At 41.3% G+C, this 24,756-nt stretch overlaps 1 non-coding gene across 1 annotated transcript in view; it reads left to right on the plus strand.

The window, feature by feature from the left end:
- Positions 1-4,223: 4,223 nt before the first annotated feature.
- LOC128692120 (uncharacterized) overlaps positions 4,224-24,756 on the plus strand; it is a 55,825-nt gene continuing 35,292 nt past the window's right edge. Inside the window, exon 1 of the transcript XR_011391160.1 lies at positions 4,224-7,100. This is a non-coding gene — a transcript (uncharacterized protein). The remainder of the gene's footprint in view (positions 7,101-24,756) is intronic.

Raw genomic sequence — 24,756 nt, forward strand, 5'->3', positions numbered from 1 at the left:
ACTCATTAAGAGTGTAATTGGTCTTGAAGATGCCATATTAATAATGATAATAACACAATAATAATCAGAGGCGTATTAAATGTGTATAAAACGTTGATATAGACATTTTGCTTAATCCATCTATGATTTCTTTTTCAAAATTATATAATAAACATGCTACATAACATATAAACATATAAATTAACAAATATAGAGATGTTTTTCTGGTCGGCTTGACAGTGAACAGGAATCATTCGTGTCCGGGCTGGTAACAACTACAACAACAACAGCAACATTTGTTTACATAACTCGCCAACCTTCTACACACTCATTCGTATATTCATTTAATCTTGTTTACTCACCTCTCACTCTACATTAAGACTACAGATATTTTAAGGTAAGTAATGAGTGGACACAATTATTATATTATAGTTTAATAATAATAATATTATTAATGTAATAAAGTTGGTAGAATTACCGACAATATGTAAAGTAAAAGGACACAAGTGCAACTAATGTGACATTTATTGTGGCAACGTTTCGCTCTCCAGGAGCTTTATCAAGCCATTACTTTATCAAGCCATTAGGTAATGGCTTGATAAAGCTCCTGGAGAGCGAAACGTTGCCACAATAAATGTCACATTAGTTGCACTTGTGTCCTTTTACTTTAAATATTATTAATATTAGTACATATATATTATTGTAATAATAATAATAATAATTATTATTAATGTTAATTTAGGGCACTGGAGCACAGATCCACTGTATAGCACTTTGTCTGGATTATTTGGGTTATCCTAGAGAGAGATTTTGGGAAATGTTGAGTGAATGCGTGGGGAGTTTTGAATCAAGTGTGAGAGTAATGGTGGTTGGGGATTTCAATGCTAAAGTGGGTAAAAATGTTATGGAGGGAGTAGTAGGTAAATTTGGGGTGCCAAGGGTAAATGTAAATGGGGAGCCTTTAATTGAGCTATGTGAAAAAATAGATTTGGTAATAAGTAAAATTTTAATGAAAATAAGAAAAAATTTTGGAGATAAACAAGTTAAGTAAGGCTAGGGAACGAATGGATTTGTCAGTTAAAAACAGAGTAGGGGAGTTAGTAGATGGGGAGCTAGAGGTATTGGGTAGATGGAAGGAATATTTTGAGGAACTTTTAAATGCCAATGAAGAAAGGGAGGCGGTAATTTCATGCACTGGCCAGGGAAGTATACCATCTTTTAGGAGTGAAGAAGAGCAGGATGTGAGTGTGGGGGAGGTGTGTGGGGCATTATGAAGAATGAAAGGGGGTAAAGCAGCTGAAACTGACTGGATCATGACAGAAATGTTAAAAGCAGTGGGGAATATAGTGTTTGGTATTTTTGTTTAATAAATGTATGAAAGAGGGAAAGGTACTTAGGGATTGGCAGAGAGCATGTATTGTTCCTCTATGTAAAGGGAAAACATATAAGTGAACAGTATTTAGATAAGGCTAAAGAGGTTTTTGTGGCATTTATGGATTTGGAAAAGGCATATATATAGACAGGGTGGATAGGGGGACAATGTGGCAGATGTTGCAGGTGTATGGTGTAGGAGGTAGGTTACTGAAAGCAGTGAAGAGTTTTTACGAGGATAGTGAGGCTTAAGTTAGGAAAGAGGGAGATTTTCCCAGTAAAAGTAGGCCTTAGACAAGGATATGTGATGTCACCGTGGTTGTTTAATATATTTATAGATGGGGTTGTAAGAGAAGTAAATGCGAGGGTCTTGGCAAGAGGCGTGGAGTTAAAAGATAAAGAATCACACACAAAGTGGGAGTTGTCACAGTTGCTCTTTGCTGATGACACTGTGCTCTTGGGAAATTCTGAAGAGAAGTTGCAGAGGTTGGTGGATGAATTTGGTAGGGTATGCAAAAGAAGAAAATTAAAAGTGAATACAGGAAAGAGTAAGGTTATGAGGATAAGAAAAAGATTAGGTGATGAAAGATTGGATATCAGATTGGAGGGAGAGAGTATGGAGGAGGTGAATGTATTCAGATATTTGGGAGTGGACGTGTCAGCGGATGGGTCTATGAAAGATGAGGTGAATCATAGAATTGATGAGGGGAAAAGGGTGAGCGGTGCACTTAGGAGTCTGTGGAGACAAAGAACTTTGTCCCTGGAGGCAAAGAGGGGAATGTTTGAGAGTATAGTTTTACCAACACTCTTATATGGGTGTGAAGCATGGGTGATGAATGTTTCTGCGAGGAGAAGGCTGGAGGCAGTGGAGATGTCATGTCTGAGGGCAATGTGTGGTGTGAATATAATGCAGAGAATTCGTAGTTTGGAAGTTAGGAGGAGGTGCGGGATTACCAAAACTGTTATCCAGAGGGCTGAGGAAGGGTTGTTGAGGTGGTTTGGACATGTAGAGAGAATGGAGTGAAACAGAATGACTTCAAGAGTGTATCAGTCTGTAGTGGAAGGAAGGCGGGGTAGGGGTCGGCCTAGGAAAGGTTGGAGGGAGGGGGTAAAGGAGGTTTTGTGTGCGAGGGGATTGGACTTCCAGCAGGCATGCATGAGCGTGTTTGATAGATGTGAATGGAGACAAATGGTTTTTAATACTTGATGTGCTGTTGGAGTGTGAGCAAAGTAACATTTATGAAGGGATTCAGGGAAACCGGCAGGCCGGACTTGAATTCTGGAGATGGGAAGTACAGTGCCTGCACTCTGAAGGAGGGGTGTTAATGTTGCAGTTTAAAAGCTGTAGTGTAAAGCACCCTTCTGGTAAGACAGTGATGGGGTGAATGATGGTGAAAGTTTTTCTTTTTCGGGCCACCCTGCCTTGGTGGGAATCGGCCAGTGTGTTAATAAAAAAAGGGGGGGGGGGACAAAGGAGATTGTAAAAATAACAGGAGAATAAGTTTACTGAGTATACTAGGAAAGGTGTACGGTAGGGTTATTATTGAAAGAATTGTAGGAAAGAGAGTAGGATTGCGGATGAGCAAGGAGGCTTTCGAGTGGGTGGGAGATGTGTAAATCAAGTGTTTACATTGAAGCATATATGTGAACAGTATTTAGATAAAGGTAGGGAAGTTTTCATTGCAATTATGGATTAAAAAAGGCATATGATAGAGTGGATAGGGAATCAATGTGGCAGATGTTGCAAGTACATGTATATGGAATAGGTAGTAACTAAATGCTGTAAAGAGTTTTTATGAGGATAGTGAGGCTCAGGTTAGGGTGTGTAGAAGAGAGGGAGATTACTTCCTGGTAAAAGTGGGTCTTAGACAGGGATGTGTAATGTCACCATGGTTGTTTAATATATTTATAGATGGGGTTGTAAAAGAAGTAAATGCTAGGGCGTTGCAGAGATGGGTGTGATTAAATTATGGGGAATCAAATACAAAATGGGAGTTGACACAGTTACTTTTTTGCTGATGATACTGTGTTTATGGGAGATTCTAAAGAAAAGTTGCAAAGGTTAGTGGATGAGCTTGGGAATGTGTGTAAAGGTAGAAAGTTGAAAGTGAACACAGAAAAGAGTAAGGTGATGAGGGTATCAAATGATTTAGATAAAGAAGAATTGTATGTCAAATTGGAAAGGAGGAGTATGGAAGAAGTGAATGTTTTCAGATATTTGGTAGTTGATGTGTCAGTGGATGTGTTTTTGAAGGATGAGGTTAAACATAAAATTGATGAAGAAAAAAAAAGGTGTGTGGTTTGTTGAGGTTATGTGGAGACAAAATATGTTATCTATGGAGGCAAAAAAGGGAATGTATGAAAGTATAGTGGTACCAACACTCTTATATTGGTGTGAAGCTTGGGTTGTAAATGCTGCAGTGAGGGGGCAGTTGAAGGTAGTGGAGATGTCCTGCCTAAGGGCAATGTGTGGTGTAAATATTATGCAGAGAATTCGCAGTGTGAAAATTAGGAGAAAGTGTAGAGCTAATAAAGTATTAGTCAGAGGGCTGAAGAGGGGTTGTTGAGGTGGTTTGGTCATTTAGAGAGAATGGATCAAAGTAGATTGACATGGAGAGCATATAAATCTGTAGGGGAAGGAAGGTGGAGTAAGGGTCGTCCTTGAAAAGGTTGGAGAGAGGGGGTAAAGGAGGTTTTGTGGGCGAGGGGCTTGGACTTTCAGCAAGCATGCGTGAGCATGTTAAATAGGAGTGAATGGAGACGAATGGTATTTGGGACTTGACAAGCTGTTGGAGTGTGAGCAGGGTAATATTTATTGAAGGGATTCAGGGAAACTGCTTATTTTTATATAGCCGGAGTTGAGTACTGGAAATGGGAAGTACAATACCTGCACTTTCAAGGAAGGGTTTTGGAATGTTGGGTTTGGAGGGATATGTTGTATATCTTTGTACGTATATGCTTCTAAACTGTTGTATTCTTAGCTCCTCTGCAAAAACAGTGATTATGTATGAGTGAGGTGAAAATGTTGAATGATGATGAAAGTATTTTCTTTTTGGAGATTTTTTCTTTCTTCTTTTTGGGTAACCCTGCCTCGGTGGGAGACAGCCAACTTGTTGAAAAAAAAAAAATGTATGGATTACTCACTTAGTATTTTGTAGGATTACCCTTTTTCTTGATGTTCTCCTTACAGCAAATATAGAAGAGTAAGTACCCATACCTGTTTAATGGCACTCAGAGTTTGGCACATCCATGCCACAAAACTTATGCTCAACTAGGTTTTGCGTCTTCTCTATCAGGTTAAAGTTCAGCAGGTTACCAGGCCAGGCATTAAAGAATAAAAATTCACAATCATTATCCAGTTTTTTATCTCTTTGGCAGTATAACAAGGGGCACCATCTTGCATGCAAAACTTGCCGTGGCACTTAACAGAACTCTCAGGCAAATAGTCTTCTAAAGGCGTATTTATGTGCGTGCATATTTATGGTGCCTACAGTATGTGAGACCATTTTTTTTTCTGATGTGGGTTTTCTTTTTCCATACAGTGCTGAGTGACCATCTTGGGTTTAGCAGTTTCCATGATTATTGATTGTGTTTGCTTATTTGTATTAAGATTATGTAAATTTTTTTTGACATACCAGCCATCTACTGAAAAAGAAGAAACTCACCATCACTCGCACTCTTACTGTCTTGCCAGAAGTGTGCCGATACCACAGTGCAGTCACTGTACTTCCCACCTCCAGAACTCAAGTTCAGCTAACCAGTTCCCCTGAATCCCTTCATAAGTTACCTTGATCACACTCCAACAGCTCATCAAGTCATAAAAACCACTTGCCTCCACTCACTCCTATCTAATGCGCACACACACATGCCTGCTGTATGTCCAAGCCCCTCACATACTAAACCTCTTCTACCCCCTTCCATACTAAACCTCTTCCACCCCCTTCTATACTAAACCTCTTCTACCCCGTTCCATACTAAACCTCTTCTACCCCCTTCTGTACTAAACCTCTTGTACCCCCTTCCATACTAAACCTCTTCTACCCCCTTCCTCCAACCTTTCCTAATGTGACCCCTACCCCGCCTTCCCTCTACCACAGATTGAGACACCCTCCAAGCCATCCTAGTTATCCTATTTTGCTCCATCCTTTCTTAGTATCCAAACCACCATAACAGTCCCTCCTCAGCTCTGGCTAATACTTTTAGTAATCCTGCACCTCCTCCTAATCTCCAAACACTACAAATTCTCTGTATAATATTTACACTACACATTGCCTTCAGACACGACATCTCCACTATCTCCAGTCTTGTCCTCACTGCAGTATTCACCACCCATGCTTCACACCAATATAAGAGTGTTAGTACCACTATACTCTCATACATTTCCCTTTTTGTCTCCATGGATAATGTTTTTTATCTCCACAGATGCCTCAATGCAACACCCTGTTTTTTACCCTCATCACTTTTATGGTTGACCTCTTTCATAGACACTTCTGCCAACAAATCCACTCCTGGATATGTGAGCGCACACACTTACTCCGTACTCTCTCTCTCTCTCTAATCTTATATCCAGTTTTTCATTATCTAAATTTTTTGCTACTATCATCACCTTGTAATATATGCTTAATTTCTTTTGGATTGTTTGCATTTCTGATGAATACAGTACATGTATTAATAAAATATAACACCTTTTTAGTCCTCCATTAGATATGGTGTAAAGGGAATTGATTAATTATTGAAGAATTTCTTTTCATAAATTACCTTGTTTGTTGTAGGGAAATGAGAACACTTACCTCAATTACAATTGTACAGTTAAGATTTGTTCAGATTTTTAACCTGGTGGGCTAGCCACCCAAGATAACCCAAGAAAGTCAATGTGACATTGAGGACTGTCTGTCATAATTTCATTGGGGGTCCCTCAATCTTGATCACAGGATGTGACCTACACCTGTTGACTAACACTCAGGTAATTACTTACTGATAGGTGAACAGGATGGAAATGTTGGGCGTGTAAGGATACATGCCCAACATTTCCATCCATGTCAGGGATTGAACCACGGACATACAGTGTGTGAGGTGAGAGCATTGCCAACCATGGTGAAACTAAATAACACTTCAATCCAGCCTGGACTCATTACGTGTTAATGGTTCAGGACACGTCTAAATAACATTAAATTTTCTTTCAGATTTCTGAGTTAGTTGTGAATTGTTCTGTAGATGGTATTGATTTATTCTTCCTTATGCAATTTATTCAGTATCATAGTTTTATTTTGTGTTAATTATAACTAGCTGTTGGAGTGTGAGCAGGGTAATATTTTGTGAAGGGATTCAGGGAAACCAGTTAGCCAGACTTAAGTCCTGGAGGTGGGAAGTACAATGCCTGCACTCTTAAGGAGGGGTTTGGGATATTTACTGTTTAGAGTGAAATCAAAACTGTTGTATCTGCATGCCTCTGGCAAGACAGTGATAGTGTGAGTGATGGTGAAAGTGTTTCCTTCTCAGGTCACCCTGCCTTAGTGAGAGATGGCCAGTGTGTTAAAAAAAATAGTATGAAGACAATGTGCACAGAGATATCAATTACTATACTTGTGTGACCGTTTTCAGTATTTTTTATAACACTTGACAGATTCTTGGATTCCTCAATGTATTCCTGTGGGCAAGTAACCTTTGGTTTCTGTACAAAGAGACTCACTACTTCAAGGACAAGGCTAATGCTAAAGCTGCAGCTACAAATGCCATGGGCACTGCATAAGGTAAGTGATGTTTTTACTGTGGACTCCTGGGGAGCCCATTACAATATATACGTATATAGGCATGTGCCAAAATACAGTAATCCTTCATGTAAAGGACATTTAGCACTTTCACTATTGTGGAGGAACTGGTTAGATAAGCACACTTTCCTGCATGAAACAAACATATGACAAGCGATACTTGTCTTTCAACCCTTTGAGGGTCCATTCTGTAGTTCTACAGCTTTGAAGCCTGTGTCCAAGCCGTAGTTCTACTCCACGAGCTCAGCTCACTCAGATAAGCTGTGAGCTGTAAATTTGGGCCTAGATATGAGAGAATGCATCTGTGTGGTAAGTGTGCACCATATAAAACAAATCCTGTAGCACGTAGTGCATAATCAGAAAAAAAAACCAGTATGTTTTTTTTATTAAAACAGCAACTTTGCGGTGTATTTTCGTGTGTTTTTCATGGTTGTATTTGTGGTTTCTTGGTTTCATTTGATAGAATGGAAGATGTATTACAGAAATAAAGATGATCGTGATTGGTTTTATTACTGAAAATAGGTTAAAACTGAGCTTAAAATAGCAGAAATGTTCGATTTTTCCCGATGTTCAAGAGTAAATAAATGACATCACACGTCAAATACACTTCAGTTGGTGGGTCTAATGTGTGTTTACAAATGCGCTGATATTGTTTATACAGTTATTACAGTATTGCATGACAGTAAATCTTCTATTTTTTGGTGTGAATAAAAATTCAATATGGGAATGAAAAATTATAGTGGAATTCATTTGTAAAGCCTGAAAATGTAACTAATAAACAGAGGAAATGTTATTTTAGTGCCAGGAATGCCTGCATTGTTTGTTCTGGACCCTATTTTGAAATTGGAATCTTTTGAACTTTGTGTGAAATTGGCCAAATTACCAATTTCAGATCACTTTATTGGGTAGTTGAAATAGTTGATTGGGCGATCTTGTGCTCAGTCAATAAAATAGAAGTAATACTAGCGAAATAACTAAGAATATGGTTGACTGGAATAATGTAATTGGCCTAAATTGGGAATCAAAGTTCACAAAATCGCCGATGCATAAATATCGCTGATGCAGCAAAATTTGCAAGTGTAATTTTGTCAGTTTTCTATCATTTCATACCTTCGGAAAAAGATTCTCTGCCATTTCATAAGAAAAAATAACAAATTTTTTTTTTGAAAATTCTTGGACCCTGTGAACAAGTTTCAGAGTGAGGGGTCTGAACCCTGAAAGGGTTAATTTGGATTTTGCATATTTATAGAAGTATTTGGGATTTCTTGCAACATTCTGGATGGCTTTTTTATTCTCTTTGTGCTTGTATCCTGTAGGACAACATAAAAATTAAGTTTTTGTTCTATCTTGGTGATTTCTCGGCTCAAGTTATCTTTGGTGTATTGTGGCATATTTACTTGTGCTTTTAAGCAATTTAGTAATGTTTTTTTTTCTTCTGTACATACTTCTACACTCTGTATGTGATCTAGGTTTTTCTCAGTAGTACATATTTAATGAAGACCTTGTATGCTTCTGTGTTCAACTTTTCCAAGCAGTGGTGAGGATTTAGGGTGCTCATGATTGTATCCCAGAGTATTACTAACATTTCTTAGTTAATTTTGTCCCAGTTAATTCTGTGGTTGTTGAAGTTAAATTTACTGAACATCCCTTCTTGTACAATATTACTGGAGTTTCCTACTCTTGTTTATACCTCTACGATTCTGTGATCACAGTACTGTATATTGTGTTTGTGATTGTAATGTTCTAGGTAGTAGGTTGGTAGACAGCAACCGCCCAGGGAGGTACTACCGTCCTGCCAAGTGAGTGTAAAACTGAAGCCTGTAATTGTTTTACACGATGGTAAGATTGCTGGTGTCTTTTTTTTTTTATCTGTCTCATACACATGCAAGATTTCAGGTATGTCTTGCTACTTCTACTTACACTTAGGTCACACTACACATACATGTACAAGCATATATATACACACCCCTTTGGGTTTTCTTCTATTTTCTTTCTAGTTCTTGTTCTTGTTTATTTCCTCTTACCTCCATGGGGAAGTGGAACAGAATTCTTCCTCCGTAAGCTATGCGTGTTGTAAGAGGCGACTAAAATGCCGGGAGCAAGGAGCTAGTAACCCCTTCTCCTGTATATATTACTAAATGTAAAATGAGAAACTTTCGTTTTTCCTTTTGGGCCACCCCACCTCGGTGGGATACGGCCGGTGTGTTGAAAGAAAGAAAGAAAGATTGTAATGTGTCTTATATTGTTTGTGAAGATCAAATCCTGTGTATCTTCATTTCTAGTGGGGTCTGTAACCTATTGTGTCAATGCAAACTTTTTGCATAGCTTGATTAGTTTCCTGATGTGAACTATTTCTGGTACAGTGCTATGATGAGTTTGATATCTCCAAGGAGGATATTTGATATAAGGTTTTTGAGACTCATAGCAGCTGTTTTTTCTTTCTTACCTGAGCCATTCTCTCATATCTAGGCCAAAATTTACCACTCACAGCTTATCTGAGTGAGCTGAGCTGAGCTCATGACGTGGAACTATGTGAGGGACCCCTGGCCTCAGTGATGTAGTTCTACATGACAGCCACTGACAGGGTTGATAGTGTCCTATCAATGAGCACCCAGATGGTGGTGGAGGTGGTGGTGGAGGTGGTGGTGGTGGAGGTGGTGGTGGTGGTGGTGGTGGTGGAGGTGGTGGTGGAGGTGGTGGTGGAGGTGGTGGTGGTGGTGGTGGTGGAGGTGGAGGTGGTGGTGGAGGTGGTGGTGGTGGTGGAGGTGGTGGTGGTGGAGGTGGTGGTGGTGGAGCTGGTGGTGGTGGTGATGGAGGTGGTGGTGGAGGTGGTGATGGAGGTGGTGGTGGTGGTGGAGGTGGTGGTGATGGTGGTGGGGGAGGTGGTGGTGGAGGTGGTGGTGGTGGTGGAGGTGGTGGTGGAGGTGGTGGTGGTGGAGGTGGTGGTGGTGGTGGTGGTGGTGGAGGTGGTGGTGGTGGAGGTAGTGTTGGAGGTGGTGGAGGTGGTGGTGGTGGAGGTAGTGTTGGAGGTGGTGGTGGAGGTGGAGGTGGTGGTGGAGGTGGTGGTGGTGGAGGTGGTGGTGGAGGTGGTGGTGGAGGTGGTGATGGAGGTGGTGGAGGTGGAGGTGGTGGTGGAGGTGGTGGAGGTGGTGGTGAAGGTGGAGGTGGTGGTGGTGATGGAGGAGGTGGTGGTGGAGGTGGTGGTGGTGATGGAGGTGGTGGTGGAGGTGGTGGTGATGGAGGTGGTGGTGGTGGTGATGGAGGTGGTGGTGGAGGTGGTGGTGGTGGAGGTGGTGGTGGTGGAGGTAGTGGTGGTGGTGGTGGTGTTGGTGGTGGAGGTGGTGGTGGTGGTGGAGGTGGTGGTGGTGGAGGTGGTGGTGGTGGAGGAAGTGGTAGTGGTGGTGGTGGAGGTGGGGGTGGTGGAGGAAGTGGTAGTGGTGGTGGTGGAGGTGGTGGTGGTGGTGGATGTGGTGGTGGAGGTGGTGGTGGAGGTGGTGGTGGTGGAGGTGGTGGTGGAGGTGGTGGTGGTGGATGTGGTGGTGGAGGTGGTGGAGGTGGCGGTGGTGGATGTGGTGGTGGTGGTGGAGGTGGCGGTGGTGGTGGTGGTCGTCGTCGACGACGACAGTGTACTGTCTGCACAGACAGCCCATGCTGTCTGCCAGCTTAGTTCATATTTCCCACCATGCTGGTGCTGCCACCTATAGGCGTTGCCACTTCAGCCTGCCTGCCCTTGCCACACTCACTCACACAGTGGTCTAGCAGGAAGACACAAGTACTCCCAGCTCTCTCTTGTGGGATGGCCCTGCCCGGGCCATGGGCACAAACACACAAGCCTGTGTACCCACCACGACTTAACAATAAACAAAGAAGCCTCCGAAGACGTATCATTTACTCCCCCTACCAAATAATCCTTTTTATACAGTGGACCCCCGCATACCGATTTTAATCCATGCAAGAGGGCTCATTGGTATGCGAAATAATCGGTATGCGAATGAATTTTCCCCATAAGAAATAATGGAAATCAAATTAATCCGTGCAAGACACCCAAAAGTATGAAAAAAAAAAATTTTACCACATGAAATGTTAATTTTAATACACACAAACTGAAAAAGGCATGCACAATTACATGACACTTACTTTTATTGAAGATCTGGTGATGATTGATGGGATGGGAGGAGGGGAGAGAGAGTGTTAGTGTTTAGAAGGGGAATCCCCTTCCATTAAGACTTGAGGTGTCGAGTCCTTTTCTGCGGTTACTTCCCTTCTTTTAATGCCACTAGGACCAGCTTCAGAGTCACTGGACTTCTTTCGCACAACATATCTGTCCATAGTGGCCTGTACCTCTCGTTCCTTTATGACTTCCCTAAAGTGTTTCACAACATTGTCAGTGTACAGGTTGCCAACACGGCTTGCAATAGCTGTGTGAGGGTGATTTTCATCCATGAAGGTTTGCACTTCAAGCCACTTTGCACAGATTTCCTTAATCTTTGTAGTAGGCAACTTCTTCAATTTCTCTCTCCCCTCCTCTGAACCAGTTTCCTCAGGTCTGGCCTCTTGCTGTTGAAGTTGATCTATCAGCTCATCAGTGGTTAGTTCTTCATTGTCCTCCTCCACCAACTCTTCCACATCCTCCCCACTAACCTCCAACCCCAAGGACTTTCCCAATGTAGGTCCTGCTTGGCATTTTCTTCCAAAACAGGCCTGTTTCATCACAATTAAACACTTGTTCAGGTTTCAGTCCTTCACTGTCTATGTACTTCTTGAATTCCTGCACATATTTTTCAGCTGCTTTGTGGTCCGAACTGGCAGCCTCACCATGCCTTATCACACTATGTATGCCACTACGCTTCTTAAATCTCTCAAACCAACCTTTGCTGGCCTTAAATTCACTCACATCAGCACTAGTTGCAGGCATTTTTTTAATTAAATCCTCATGCAACTTCCTAGCCTTTTCGCTTATGATCGCTTGAGAGATGCTATCGCCTGCTATCTGTTTTTCATTTATCCACACCAATAACAGTCTCTCAACATCTTCCATCACTTGCGATCTTTGTTTCGAAAACACAGTTAAACCTTTGGCAAGAACAGCTTCCTTGATTGCCTTTCTGGTGCCCACAATAGTAGCGATGGTTGATTGGGGTTTCTTGTACAACCTGGCCAGGTCGGCGATACGCACTCCACTTTCATACTTATCAATGATCTCTTTCTTCATCTCTATTGGAATTCTCACCCTTATTGCTGTAGGGTTGGCACTAGAAGCTTTCTTGGGGCCCATGGTCACTTATTTTCCAGATAAAGCACCGAAAACAATGTAATAATACGAAATGTTCCGATTGTATGCTTGGATGTTACCGCGGAGGCTGGCTGGTAAACAATGGCACGGGCGGCACATGTGAGGCTGGCTGAGGGCGCACATTGGACGCGTCTCGGACGAACAGCGGTGAGCGGGTTTTTAAGCGGTATGCGAGGCAAAATTTTTGCGATTAAAGCAAGCGGTATGCGGATTAATCGTTATGTGATGCCAACAGTATGCGGGGGTCCACTGTAATTGGTGGAAAGCGGTGGTCGCAGCAGTTGTGTTTGCCCAGAGAGAGGAAGGAAGGAATGAAGTCATCTTCACTTCATCATCCCATACAAGAAGCATCCGTCTCTCAACAAGTTATCCTGATGTCGTGTCTGCACGTTTGAGCATCCAGACACAGGTACAAGCAGGATCCAGCCGAAATTTGCCGAAATTCTCCGAGAATTGTAAGTGACCCCACGCTACAGCGTCCCACGCTACAGTTTCCCATGCTGTTTCCCAAGTCGCGTGTTCAGCATCACTTGTATGTTGCTGCTGTTGTTGTTCAGCTCAGCACAGCTGTTTCAGCAAGCCAGAGGTGAGTTTCGTGGTGATTTCTGCATCCAGTGTGTTTCCCTGTGTTTGTGGGTGGGAGAGAAGGGGAGGAAGTAGCCGTTCCTCACCTTGCCCATGCTTGCCCTACTCACGCTCACCCGTCTACCATACACTCACCACTGCTCACTCCCTCTGCTGTGTTTTCTGCTGTTTTTCGTGTGAATTCGTCGCCAGTGCTGTGTATCCGGGTGCCCGAGGCCACTCAAAGCTACGTGGATGTTACAAAAAACGCGATTCTAAAAGCTTAGAGATCTCCAGTGAACACTAGAAAGGACTGCCCTTCTAGCATCCAGCCTGTTGCTGGGCTTTCGTAACAAGTAGTCAGTATCCATGTCCAATTATCCATTAGAATTCAGTATGATTCAATAGTGCTTCAGGATTACAACTGGTAGGCTACTAACTAGAGAAATAAAAATTTAATAAATTTATTAAGTTTAGAGGTATATTATCAAATTAAATTAAATTAAATTAATCACAGTAATCAAAATAATATCACTTCTCTCGTATACAATAGTATTGTGCTGAAAGCACATATCACATTTATAATTCTTAAGTACCGTCTGGTACATTAACATTTAATAAGATATTACAAATATGTACAAGTAAGTGTGTATGTGTGTAAGTGCTCTAAGTAGTTCGCTATGTCTCAAGACTTAAACAAGTGACTGACAAAGTCCTCAAATAAACTAACTTCTTGACCAACTGGCAGTCAGAACAGTCTGCTTGAACAATAAAAAGAATGCTAAGCCCAATAGCAATATAACAAGCAACTGCGACACAGAATCAGGAACAAGGAGATAATAAGATGACACTAAGTAGGGACCATCTGCAGATCCTCCACAAAAGTCACAAAACTCCCATACTACTGAATCTAAGTTCAGCATAAGAAAATCCCCGACTGTGATAATACACAGATACCAGTACAAGTTAGGTGAGAAGCTAAAGCTCAGGACCTGAGTTACTCAGAGTGTCTATGAGACACACAACCTCAGTACAACGTCGAAAATCACTAACTCTATACAATGTTCTGTGAACAGAGTTCTACAGAACTAACAAGAATAATGAGACAGACAATCTGTCCAACCACCAAGAGAGTCTAGACCAGACTGAATACTTCAGGCGAGATGAGGACACCCCCCCTCGATCACGTGATAGCTCCGTGGACAACTGCAGCTCAGAAGCCGGCAGTCTAACGAGCAAAGAGCGATAATTACAGTAGTTAGACAATCAAGACTTGAACTGAGCACATAATATGATACATCCTACCTAACAAATCAAATAACATTATAAAGCAATACATTTACGATGTAGCTATTATCGCAAATATAAGCAATATAAAATTATATGAAAAGATAATAATTATATATATACATAATAATTATTGCAACCCATTCAGGGGTTGCAACAGTGGATCAGCATGCCACGTAGATCACGACACCATGTGGATCACGACGCCACGTTGGGTGTGGGCGATGTCACGTGGACCTACGAGCTACGTGAGTTACCAGATGTCCCAGGCCACATGCTGTGGTCTGCTGCCCACATCACATTTACGTCACTGACGATGCTGCCCGACTTCATGACGTCACGATGTCTGCTGACGTCACCTCACGATGTCTGCCTGACGTCATCACGCCTGACATCACATGATGTCACCATCGAGTGTTCTGTAATTATTTCAGTATTGTCGAGAAGACTGAGAGAAGATATATGTCGTGTTAATTAATTCCTCTCAGTCAGTGTTCTCACATTTTAATATATGTCATAGTGTCAGTTTTGTGCGCAGAAAAGCATCATTTGCTAGTTTAAGCCATGTTGTACCGCGGGTGTGTAAAGTTTCCATGTGTCCAGTGAGGTCTGAGCCAGACCTGAGTAGCACCACTGTGCTAAGTCACCCGTGTGACCAGTGTGTTTGACAGCTGATTACTCAGCCCTGAGCATATGAGCCCCCTTGTACAGAAAGCTTTTATGCTCGTCGCTCGTGATGTTCTGCAGAATCGTACCTGCTACAATTCCCATCGAGATTTGTTTCACTTCACCTCCAGACCGTCAGAGTGCAGTTATATGTAGAGAAACAAGTCTGGGGACGCTTAGACTAACCTCTGCTATAACTCCAACTGTCGAGAGAATGACACGCTGTGTCAGCCTCGTGTCACAAGCTTCAGTGAGCAGCCTGCACAAAGAAGATGTCACTTTGACTGCTAGCTCTCTCACTGCAGTCTGGTGTATGATGTTACGACTCCCAGATGTTTTGCCCAGTCGTCTCTGCCACGACTCGCTCCACGCTCGCCGGCAGTGACAGCCCAGCGACAGTACCAGTCGAGAAGTGTCCTCCTGAGTCGCTTGCCAGAAGTCCTGCCCAGTTGCCGAGTTTTGTCGACGCCTCACTCGAGGGCACCAGCATGTCGTGCCCCAGGCTGAGTGAAACCTGCAGCGACTCCTATGATGACTGCTTCACCGTTCCAGAGGAGACCGTACCCTGTTATGTCACAGCTCAGCCGCAGCGATGTCTCCCATGTTGCAGTATCTGTCCAGACACAGGAAGGCGTGCAGTGATGCCCATCGACGCTCACAGCCTTTGACCACGATGTTTAGCACACCCCACATGTTTTTTTCTTCCCTCCCTGTAGGAAGTTTTTTCCATGTCCATATGTATATATATGTTTTTATTTTGTGTTCTGTGCCCTGTTCCTATGAGAGACCGAGTTCCTTTTACCACCAGTATCGTCGCGTCGGGACGACATGCGGTAGGTGGCCGAGCATATGTAGACAGCCTGTACTGTCTGCACAGACACCCCATGCTGTCTACCAGCTTAGTTCATATTTCCCGCCATGCTGGTGCTGCCACCTATAGGCGTTGCCACTTCAGCCTGCCTGCCCTTGCCACACTCACTCACACAGCGGCCTAGCAGGAAGACACAAGTACTCCCAGCTCTCTCTCGTGGGATGGCCCTGCCCGGGCCATGGGCACAAACACACAAGCCTGTGTACCCACCACAACTTAAGGGGGCAGGCGGGCAATTTTCCGCGCGCGCTCACCGAAAAATCGAAAAAATATGGAAATTGAGTTATATATACTGAAAAATAGCTCAACTCTTTGGCAACACAATGGTACCAGAATGAATGTTCTACGACGTTTCTACAAGAAATTATAGTCATTTATATCAGGTATGGTGACGGCGATGTTGGTACCGAGTCTGCTCACGGCCTATATATTTTTTGGAGTTATTTTCTTGTTTTTTATCGCCTTTTCTTGCATTATTCTTTCTAATATAATAACTGACTATTTGGCATCATAAAACAGTAGGTGGAGCTTATCGGCAGACTTAGTGACTACCGGGAACCAGACGGGAACGCTCAGCAGTGTTCCTGCTCCCGAGGTGCCAGCCAGGAATCACCCATTATTTCGCTTATATCAGCTTATATATCAACTCTACGGCTTATTTGTCTATCAGAATTGATCTAATATGATATAATAAACACTCTAAATAACATACAAACATGTTATATACTCTAGACTGAATAAAATAGGCCATAATATGGCCCAGAGATTATCGGGAATATTTCGATATAAAAGTGTAACTGGTCACCCTGTCGTCTCTGAGTAAGAGAAAACGGTGTTTAGAGGCTAACTGCACTAGAACATCAGTTTACTAAGAAATACACCCAAACAAACGCGATTTTCGCGAAAAAAATTTTTTTTTTTTTTTGAGACGGGGGCCGGCCGGCGTTCCCGGCCGATATCTCGGAAGTAACTTATTCACCTATAATTTGATGTGGGTCCTTTATTACTTAATTAAATGGAATAATATTCACAGATATTGTAGAATAATGATTTCTCTTATTTTGACCGTAGAATTTTTGGAAATATTCCAAATACTTCGGGAGTTATGTGGGAGTAAAGGGCAGATTTTTTTGCCATATTCCAGATACTAACAAACTTTATTTTTTTGTGAAATAACGATAAGGTATTTAGAGGGAAATCTTACGGTCCGAATTAGTATTAGCATTGTTCTCTCGGCACCAAGTGTCCAAACCACCTTACGTAGCCGCATATAAGAGTTACATCAACATCAAGGGCATTTTCAGTAAATCAGTCTTTTCTCAGTTGTTGTTTGAGGTATATTTTTTATAAATATTTTCAAGAAAGAGTGAGAACACTTTGTCTTGTGCACCAAAACTGGAGAAAATCGGACGGTAAATAAACGAGTTACGAAATTTGCCCTGTAGCCCCCTTAATAAACAAAGAAGCCTCCGAAGACGTATCATTTACTCCCCGCTACCATACTACCAAATAATCCTTTTTATAAGTAGGAGAAGGAGAAGGAGGAGGATGAGAAGGAGGAGGATGAGAAGGAGGAGGAGGAGGAGAAGGAGGAGGAGGAGGAGGAGAAGGAGGAGGAGGAGGAGAAGGAGGGGGAGGAGAAGGAGGAGGAGAAGGAGAAGGAGAAGGAAAAGGAGAAGGAAAAGGAGGAGAAGGAGAAGGAGGAGAAGGAGGAGGAGGATGAGGAGGAGGAGGAGGAGGAGGAGAAGGAGGAGAAGGAGGAGGAGGAGGAGGAGAGGGAGAAGAGGAAGAGGAGAGGGAGAAGAGGAAGAGAAGAGGAAGAAGAGAGGGAGAAGAGAGGGAGAAGAGGAAAAGGAATAATAATAATACGTAATAATAATAATATGTAATAATAATACTTAATAATAATACAGTGGACCCCCGGTTAACGATATTTTTTCACTCCAGAAGTATGTACAGGTGCCAGTACTGACCGAATTTGTTCCCATAAGGAATATTGTGAAGTAGATAGTCCATTTCAGACCCCCAAACATACACGTACAAACGCACTTACATAAATACACTTACATAATTGGTCGCATTCGGAGGTGATCGTTATGCGGGGGTCCACTGTAATATGTAATAATAATAGGTAAGAGGGAGGTGAAAGTGTATAAACTAAGGGAGGAGGAAGTTCGGGTGAGATATAAGCGACTATTGGCAGAAAGGTGGGCTAGTGCAAAGATGAGTAGTGGGGGAGTTGAAGAGGGTTGGAATAGTTTTAAAAATGCAGTATTAGAATGTGGGGCAGAAGTTTGTGGTTATAGGAGGGTGGGGGCAGGAGGAAAGAGGAGTGATTGGTGGAATGATGAAGTAAAGGGTGTGATAAAAGAGAAAAAGGTAGCTTATGAGAGGTTTTTACAAAGCAGAAGTGTTATAAGAAGAGCAGAGTATATGGAGAATAAAAGATAGGTAAAGAGAGTGGTGAGATGCACTGTCATGAAATTTTAATGAAAATAAGAAAAAATTTTGGAGTGAGTTAAACAAGTTAAGAAAGCCTAGGGAAAGTATGGATTTGTCAGTTAAAAACAGAGTAGGGGAGTTAGTAGATGGGGAGATGGAGGTATTAGGTAGATGACAAGAATATTTTGAGGAACTTTTAAATGTTAAGGAAGAAAGAGAGGCAGTAATTTCATGCACTGGTCAGGGAGGTATACCATCTTTTAGGAGTGAAGAAGAGCAGAATGTAAGTGTGGGGGAGGTACGTGAGGCATTACATAGAATGAAAGGGGGTAAAGCAGCTGGAACTGATGGGATCATGACAGAAATGTTAAAAGCAGGGGGATATATAGTGTTGGAGTGGTTGGTACTTTTGTTTAATAAATGAATGAAAGAGGAGAAGGTACCTAGGGATTGGCGGAGAGCATGTATAGTCCCTTTATATAAAGGGAAAGGGGACAAAAGAGACTGTAAAAATTATAGAGGAATAAGTTTACTGAGTATACCAGGAAAAGTGTACGGTAGGGTTATAATTGAAAGAATTAGAGGTAAGACAGAATGTAGGATTGCGGATGAGCAAGGAGGTTTCAGAGTGGGTAGGGGATGTGTAGATCAAGTGTTTACATTGAAGCATATATGTGAACAGTATTTAGATAAAGGTAGGGAAGTTTTTATTGCATTTATGGATTTAGAAAAGGCATATGACAGAGTGGATAGAGGAGCAATGTGGCAGATGTTGCAAGTGTATTGAATAGTTGGTAAGTTATTAAATGCTGTAAAGAGTTTTTATGAGGATAGTGAGGCTCAGGTTAGGGTGTGTAGAAGAGAGGGAGACTACTTCCCGGTAAAAGTAGGTCTTAGACAGGGATGTGTAATGTCACCATGGTTGTTTAATATATTTATAGATGGGGTTGTAAAGGAAGTAAATCCTAGGGTGTTCGGGAGAGGGGTGGGATTAAATTTTGGGGAATCAAATTTGTTACAAAAAACGCGATTCTAAAAGCTTAGAAATCTCCAGTGAATACTAGAAAGGACTGCCCTTCTAGCATCCAGCCTGTTACTGGGTTTTCGTAACAAGTAGTCAGTATCCTTGTCCAATTATCCATTAGAATTCAGTATGATTCAGTAGTGCTTCAGGATTACAACTGGTAGGCTACTAACTAGAGAAATTAAAATTTAATAAATTTATTAAGTCTAGAGGTATATTATCAAATTAAATTAAATTAATCACAGTAATCAAAATAATATCACTTCTCTCAAGTACAATATTATTGTGCTGAAAGTACATATCACATTTATAATTCTTAAGTACCATCTGGTACATTAACATTTAATAAGATATTAAAAATATGTACAAGTTTGTGTATGCGTGTAAGTGCTCCAAGTAGTTCGCTATGTCTCACGACTCGACTAGACTTAAACAAGTGACTGACAAAGTCCTCACATAAACTAGCTTCTTGACCAACTGGCAATCAGAACAGTCTGCTTGAACAATAAAAATAATGCTAAGCCCAATAGAAATATAACAAGCAACTGCGACACAGAATCAGGAACAAGAAAATAATATAACGACACTAAGTAGGGACCATCTGCAGATCCTCCACAAAAGTCACAAAACTCCCCTACTACTGAATCTAAGTTCAGCATAAGAAAATACCCGACTGTGATAATACACAGAAACCAGTACAAATTAGGTCAGGACCTGAGTTACTCAGAGTGTCTATGAGACACACAACCTCAGTACAACGTCGAAAATCACTAAGTCTATACAATGTTCTGTGAACAGAGTTCTACAGAACTAACAAGAATAATGAGACAGACAATCTGTCCAACCACCAAGAGAGTCTAGACCAGACTGAATACAGTGGACCCCCGGTTAACGATATTTTTTCACTCCAGAAGTATGTTCAGGTGCCAGTACTGACCGAATTTGTTCCCATAAGAAATATTGTGAAGTAGATTAGTCCATTTCAGACCCCCAAACATACACGTACAAATGCACTTGCATAAATACACTTACATAATTGGTCGCATTCGGAGGTAATCGTTATGCGGGGGTCCACTGTACTTCAGGCGAGGTGAGGACACCCCCCCCCTCGATCACGTGATAGCTCCGTGGACAGCTGTTGCCCAGCAAGAAGCCGGCAGTGTAACAAGCCACAAGCGATAATTACAGTAGTTTGACAATCAAGACTTGAACTGAGCACATAATATGTTACATCCTACCTAACAAAGGAAGCTACGTCAAATAACAATATAAAGCAATACATTTATGATTTAGCTATTATCGCAAATATAAGCAATATAAAATTAAATGAAAAGGTAATAATTATATATATATACATAATAATCATTGCAACCCATTCAGGGGTTGCAACAAAATTCAAAATGGGAATTAACACAGTTACTTTTTGCTGATGATACTGTGCTTATGGGAGATTCTAAAGAAAAATTGCAAAGGTTAGTGGATGAGTTTGGGAATGTGTGTAAAGGTAGAAAGTTGAAAGTGAACATAGAAAAGAGTAAGGTGATGAGGGTATCAAATGATTTAGATAAAGAAAAATTGGATATCAAATTGGGGAGGAGTAGTATGGAAGAAGTGAATGTTTTCAGATACTTGGGAGTTGACGTGTCAGCGGATGGATTTATGAAGGAAGAGGTTAATTATAGAATTGATGAGGGAAAAAAGGTGAGTGGTGCGTTAAGGTATATGTGGAGTCAAAAAACGTTATCTATGGAGGCAAAGAAGGGAATGTATGAAAGTATAGTAGTACCAACACACTTGTATGGGTGTGAAGCTTGGGTGGTAAATGCAGCACCGAGGAGACGGTTGGAGGCAGTGGAGATGTCCTGTTTAAGGGCAATGTGTGGTGTAAATATTATGCAGAAAATTCGGAGTGTGGAAATTAGGAAAAGGTGCGGAGTTAATAAAAGTATTAGTCAGAGAGCAGAAGAGGTGTTGTTGAGGTGGTTTGGTCATTTAGAGAGAATGGATCAAAGTAGAATGACATGGAAAGCATATAAATCTATAGGGGAAGGAAGGCGGGGTAGGGGTCGTCCTCGAAAGGGTTGGAGAGAGGGGGTAAAGGAGGTTTTGTGGGCAAGGGGCTTGGACTTCCAGCAAGCGTGCATGAGCGTGTTAGATAGGAGTGAATGGAGACGAATGGTACTTGGGACCTGACGATCTGTTGGAGTGTGAGCAGGGTAATATTTAGTGAAGGGATTCAGGGAAACTGGTTATTTTCATATAGTCAGACTTGAGTCCTGGAAATGGGAAGTACAATGCCTGCACTTTAAAGGAGGGGTTTGGGATATTGGCAGTTTGGAGGGATATGTTGTGTATCTTTATATGTGTATGCTTCTAAACTGTTGTATTCTGAGCACCTCTGCAAAAACAGTGATAATGTGTGAGTGTGGTGAAAGTGTTGAATGATGATGAAAGTATTTTCTTTTTGGGGATTTTCATTCTTTTTTGGGTCACCCTGCCTTGGTGGGAGACGGCCGACTTGTTGAAAAATAAAATAATACATAATAATAATAATAATAATACGTAATAATAATAATGCCTAATAATAAGTTCCCTTGAAGCATGAAAAACAAAGTCCACTCCTGACAGTGACATGATAAAGGGAGATAACATCTGATAAGAGCTGATGTTTGGTGAGCATACACAAGGGTGGGGGAGGGTGCAGCTGATAAGAAAAGATTAGACGACCATACCCCTCCCTTTGTTTTTGCTGGTACACAAGCATTACTGTATCTATTTGTCTCTGTCAAGCTCCCTGTCTATCTGTCTATCCGTCTAGCTCTCTGTCTCAGAGAGAGCCACAATACTGCGTCATCACGTTTACTCACATCTTCAAGCAGAGTATAGCACTTTGTCTGGATTTTTGGGTTATCCTAGGTAATTTATACTACATATACTTGTATTTATGTGTACCTGTTAGACAGAGATAGACAAAGCCAGAGACAGATAGACAGAGACAGATAGAGATAGAGACAGATAGACACATAGACACACACACAGAGACAGAGTCAGATAGAGACAGACAGAGACACAGAGACAGAGATAGACAGAGATCGTCAGACCCTAAACTTGGGGTTAACATGACTTTCCTCTTAAAAGAGGAGTGTTAATATGACATTACATCAGTGAATCCTTGGTGTTTTTAACTGGCGCTCCCACAAAGTGCTAAGTGGTCCCAGATTTTTTTAACACTTTGACTGTCGCAGGCCCCTTTCTGAAACTGTCATTCTGTGTCGCAAAATATTCGAAAAAAAAAATTATTTTTTCTTTTGAAAATGTTAAGATTATTTTTCTGAGTGTTTTAGTCCAAAAAAAATTTTTGCCATCAGTACTTACCTAGATATAGAGGCGTAAAGTTTGCAGAAAATGAGCCTCGTATGGCAACAGCGGCGACTACCGCTCACCCGGTAAACTTTGGTTTACTTGTATTTGAAGGTTTTTTTTTTTTTTTTTCACTATTTTATTTTTTCACATAACTTATGTGGCCTGTGAAACCAAAGTAAGGTGCATTGTACATATATACACTCATTGTATACAACACAATAAGCACACAAACATAATTATCAATATATTGTTTACAAAACTTGTTTACATAAACAATACAAAAAATTGTTTATTACTATTGTTCTATATACATATACCAATACAGTGGACCCCCCCCCCCCCCCCCCCCCCCCCGCATAACGCTATTAACCCTTTGAGGATCGACAGGCCCTCTCCGAAACTCGTTCTCAGGGTCGGCCAAATTTAAAAAAAAAAATTATTTTCTCTTATGAAAAGATAGAGAATCTTTTCCCGATCATAAAGACACCAAAAGTTTGAAATTTGATAGAAAACTTACGGAATTATGCTCTCGCAAAGTTAGCGGTCTCGGCGATTTTGCCCACTTTGAGCCCCATTTTCGGCCAATTTCACTGTACTAGTCGACAAAAAACATGAATATTTCGCTAGAACTCCATTTTTTCTATCGAATGGGTGCAAGAAACCACCCATTTATGAAATTCAACTATCCAGTACAGTGGTCAGAATTTAGCAATTTTGCCAATTTCACACAAATTTAAAAAGATGCCAATTTCCGAATAGGGTCCAGAATAAACAAGAAAGACATTCCTGGCACTAAAATGACATTTCCTCTAGTCATTAGTCACGTCTCAAGGCCCCTCTTATATTCTTTTGCTTTCCACTTTGAATTTTTATTCTCACAAAAAATATAAGATTTATTGTTATGCAGACTACTGTATTAGTGTAAAAAATGGTATAAATATTATTGGTGCACTTGTGAAAGAATATTAGACTCACCAGTTGACGTGTATTGCACGCTTGGCACGATTTGTTTACTTTTGAAGTTTGGTAAAAATCGAACATTTCTGCTACTTTGAGCTCAATTTCAAGGCACCTTTCATTGTAAAACCAGTCAAAATCATCTCAGTTTCTGTAATATATCTTCCATTCTATAAAATGAGACCAAGAAAACTAGAATACAACAATAAATACCATACGAAAATACACTGCAAAGTCGCTGATTTATTCCAAAAAAATGGTCAAAGTTTTTTTTTTCTCATTATGCACTGTGTGCTGCAGGATTTTTTTTAGACTGTGCACACTGACCACATAGACCCATTCTTTCATATGAAGGCCTACCAGCTTTCTCCCACTAGATTTGAGGCCGCTAGAATTTATGCGTACTAGTACGTCAAAAACCCCTACGCGTAAGACGTACTAGTACGACCAAAACCCTCAAAGGGTTAATCCATTCCTGAGAGCTCAATTTTATGCGAAATTATCGTTATGCGAATTAATTTTCCCCATAAGAAATAATGGAAATCAAATTAATCCGTGCAGGACACCCAAAAGTATGAAAAAAAAAAATTTACCACATGAAATATTAATTTTAATACACACAAACTTACGAAAACATGCACAGTTACATGACACTTACCTTTATTGAAGATGTGGTGATGATTGATGGGATGGGAGGAGGGGAGACTGGATGATTTTAGTGTTTAGAAGGGGAATACCCTTCCATTAGGACTTGAGGTGTCAAGTCCTTTTCCGGGGTTACTTCCCTTCTTCTTTTAATGCCACTAGAACCAGCTTCAGAGTCACTGGACTTCTGTCGCACAACATATCTGTCCATAGTGGCCTGTACCTCTCGTTCCTTTATGACTTTCCTAAAGTGTTTCACAACATTGTCAGTGTAATAGTCACCAGCACGGCTTGCAATAGCTGTCTGAGGGTGATTTTCATCCATGAAGGTTTGCACTTCAAGCCACTTTGCACAGATTTCCTTAATCTTTGAAGTAGGCAATTTCTTCAATTTCTCTCTCCCCTCCTTTGAACCAGTTTCCTCAGGTGTGGCCTATTGCTGTTGAAGTTGATCTAGCAGCTCATCAGTGGTTAGTTCTTCATTGTTCTCCTCCACCAACTCTTCCACATCCTCCCCACTAACCTC

This window comes from Cherax quadricarinatus, chromosome 6, assembly GCF_038502225.1.
Source record: "Cherax quadricarinatus isolate ZL_2023a chromosome 6, ASM3850222v1, whole genome shotgun sequence".
Taxonomy (NCBI): Eukaryota; Metazoa; Arthropoda; class Malacostraca; order Decapoda; family Parastacidae; genus Cherax; species Cherax quadricarinatus.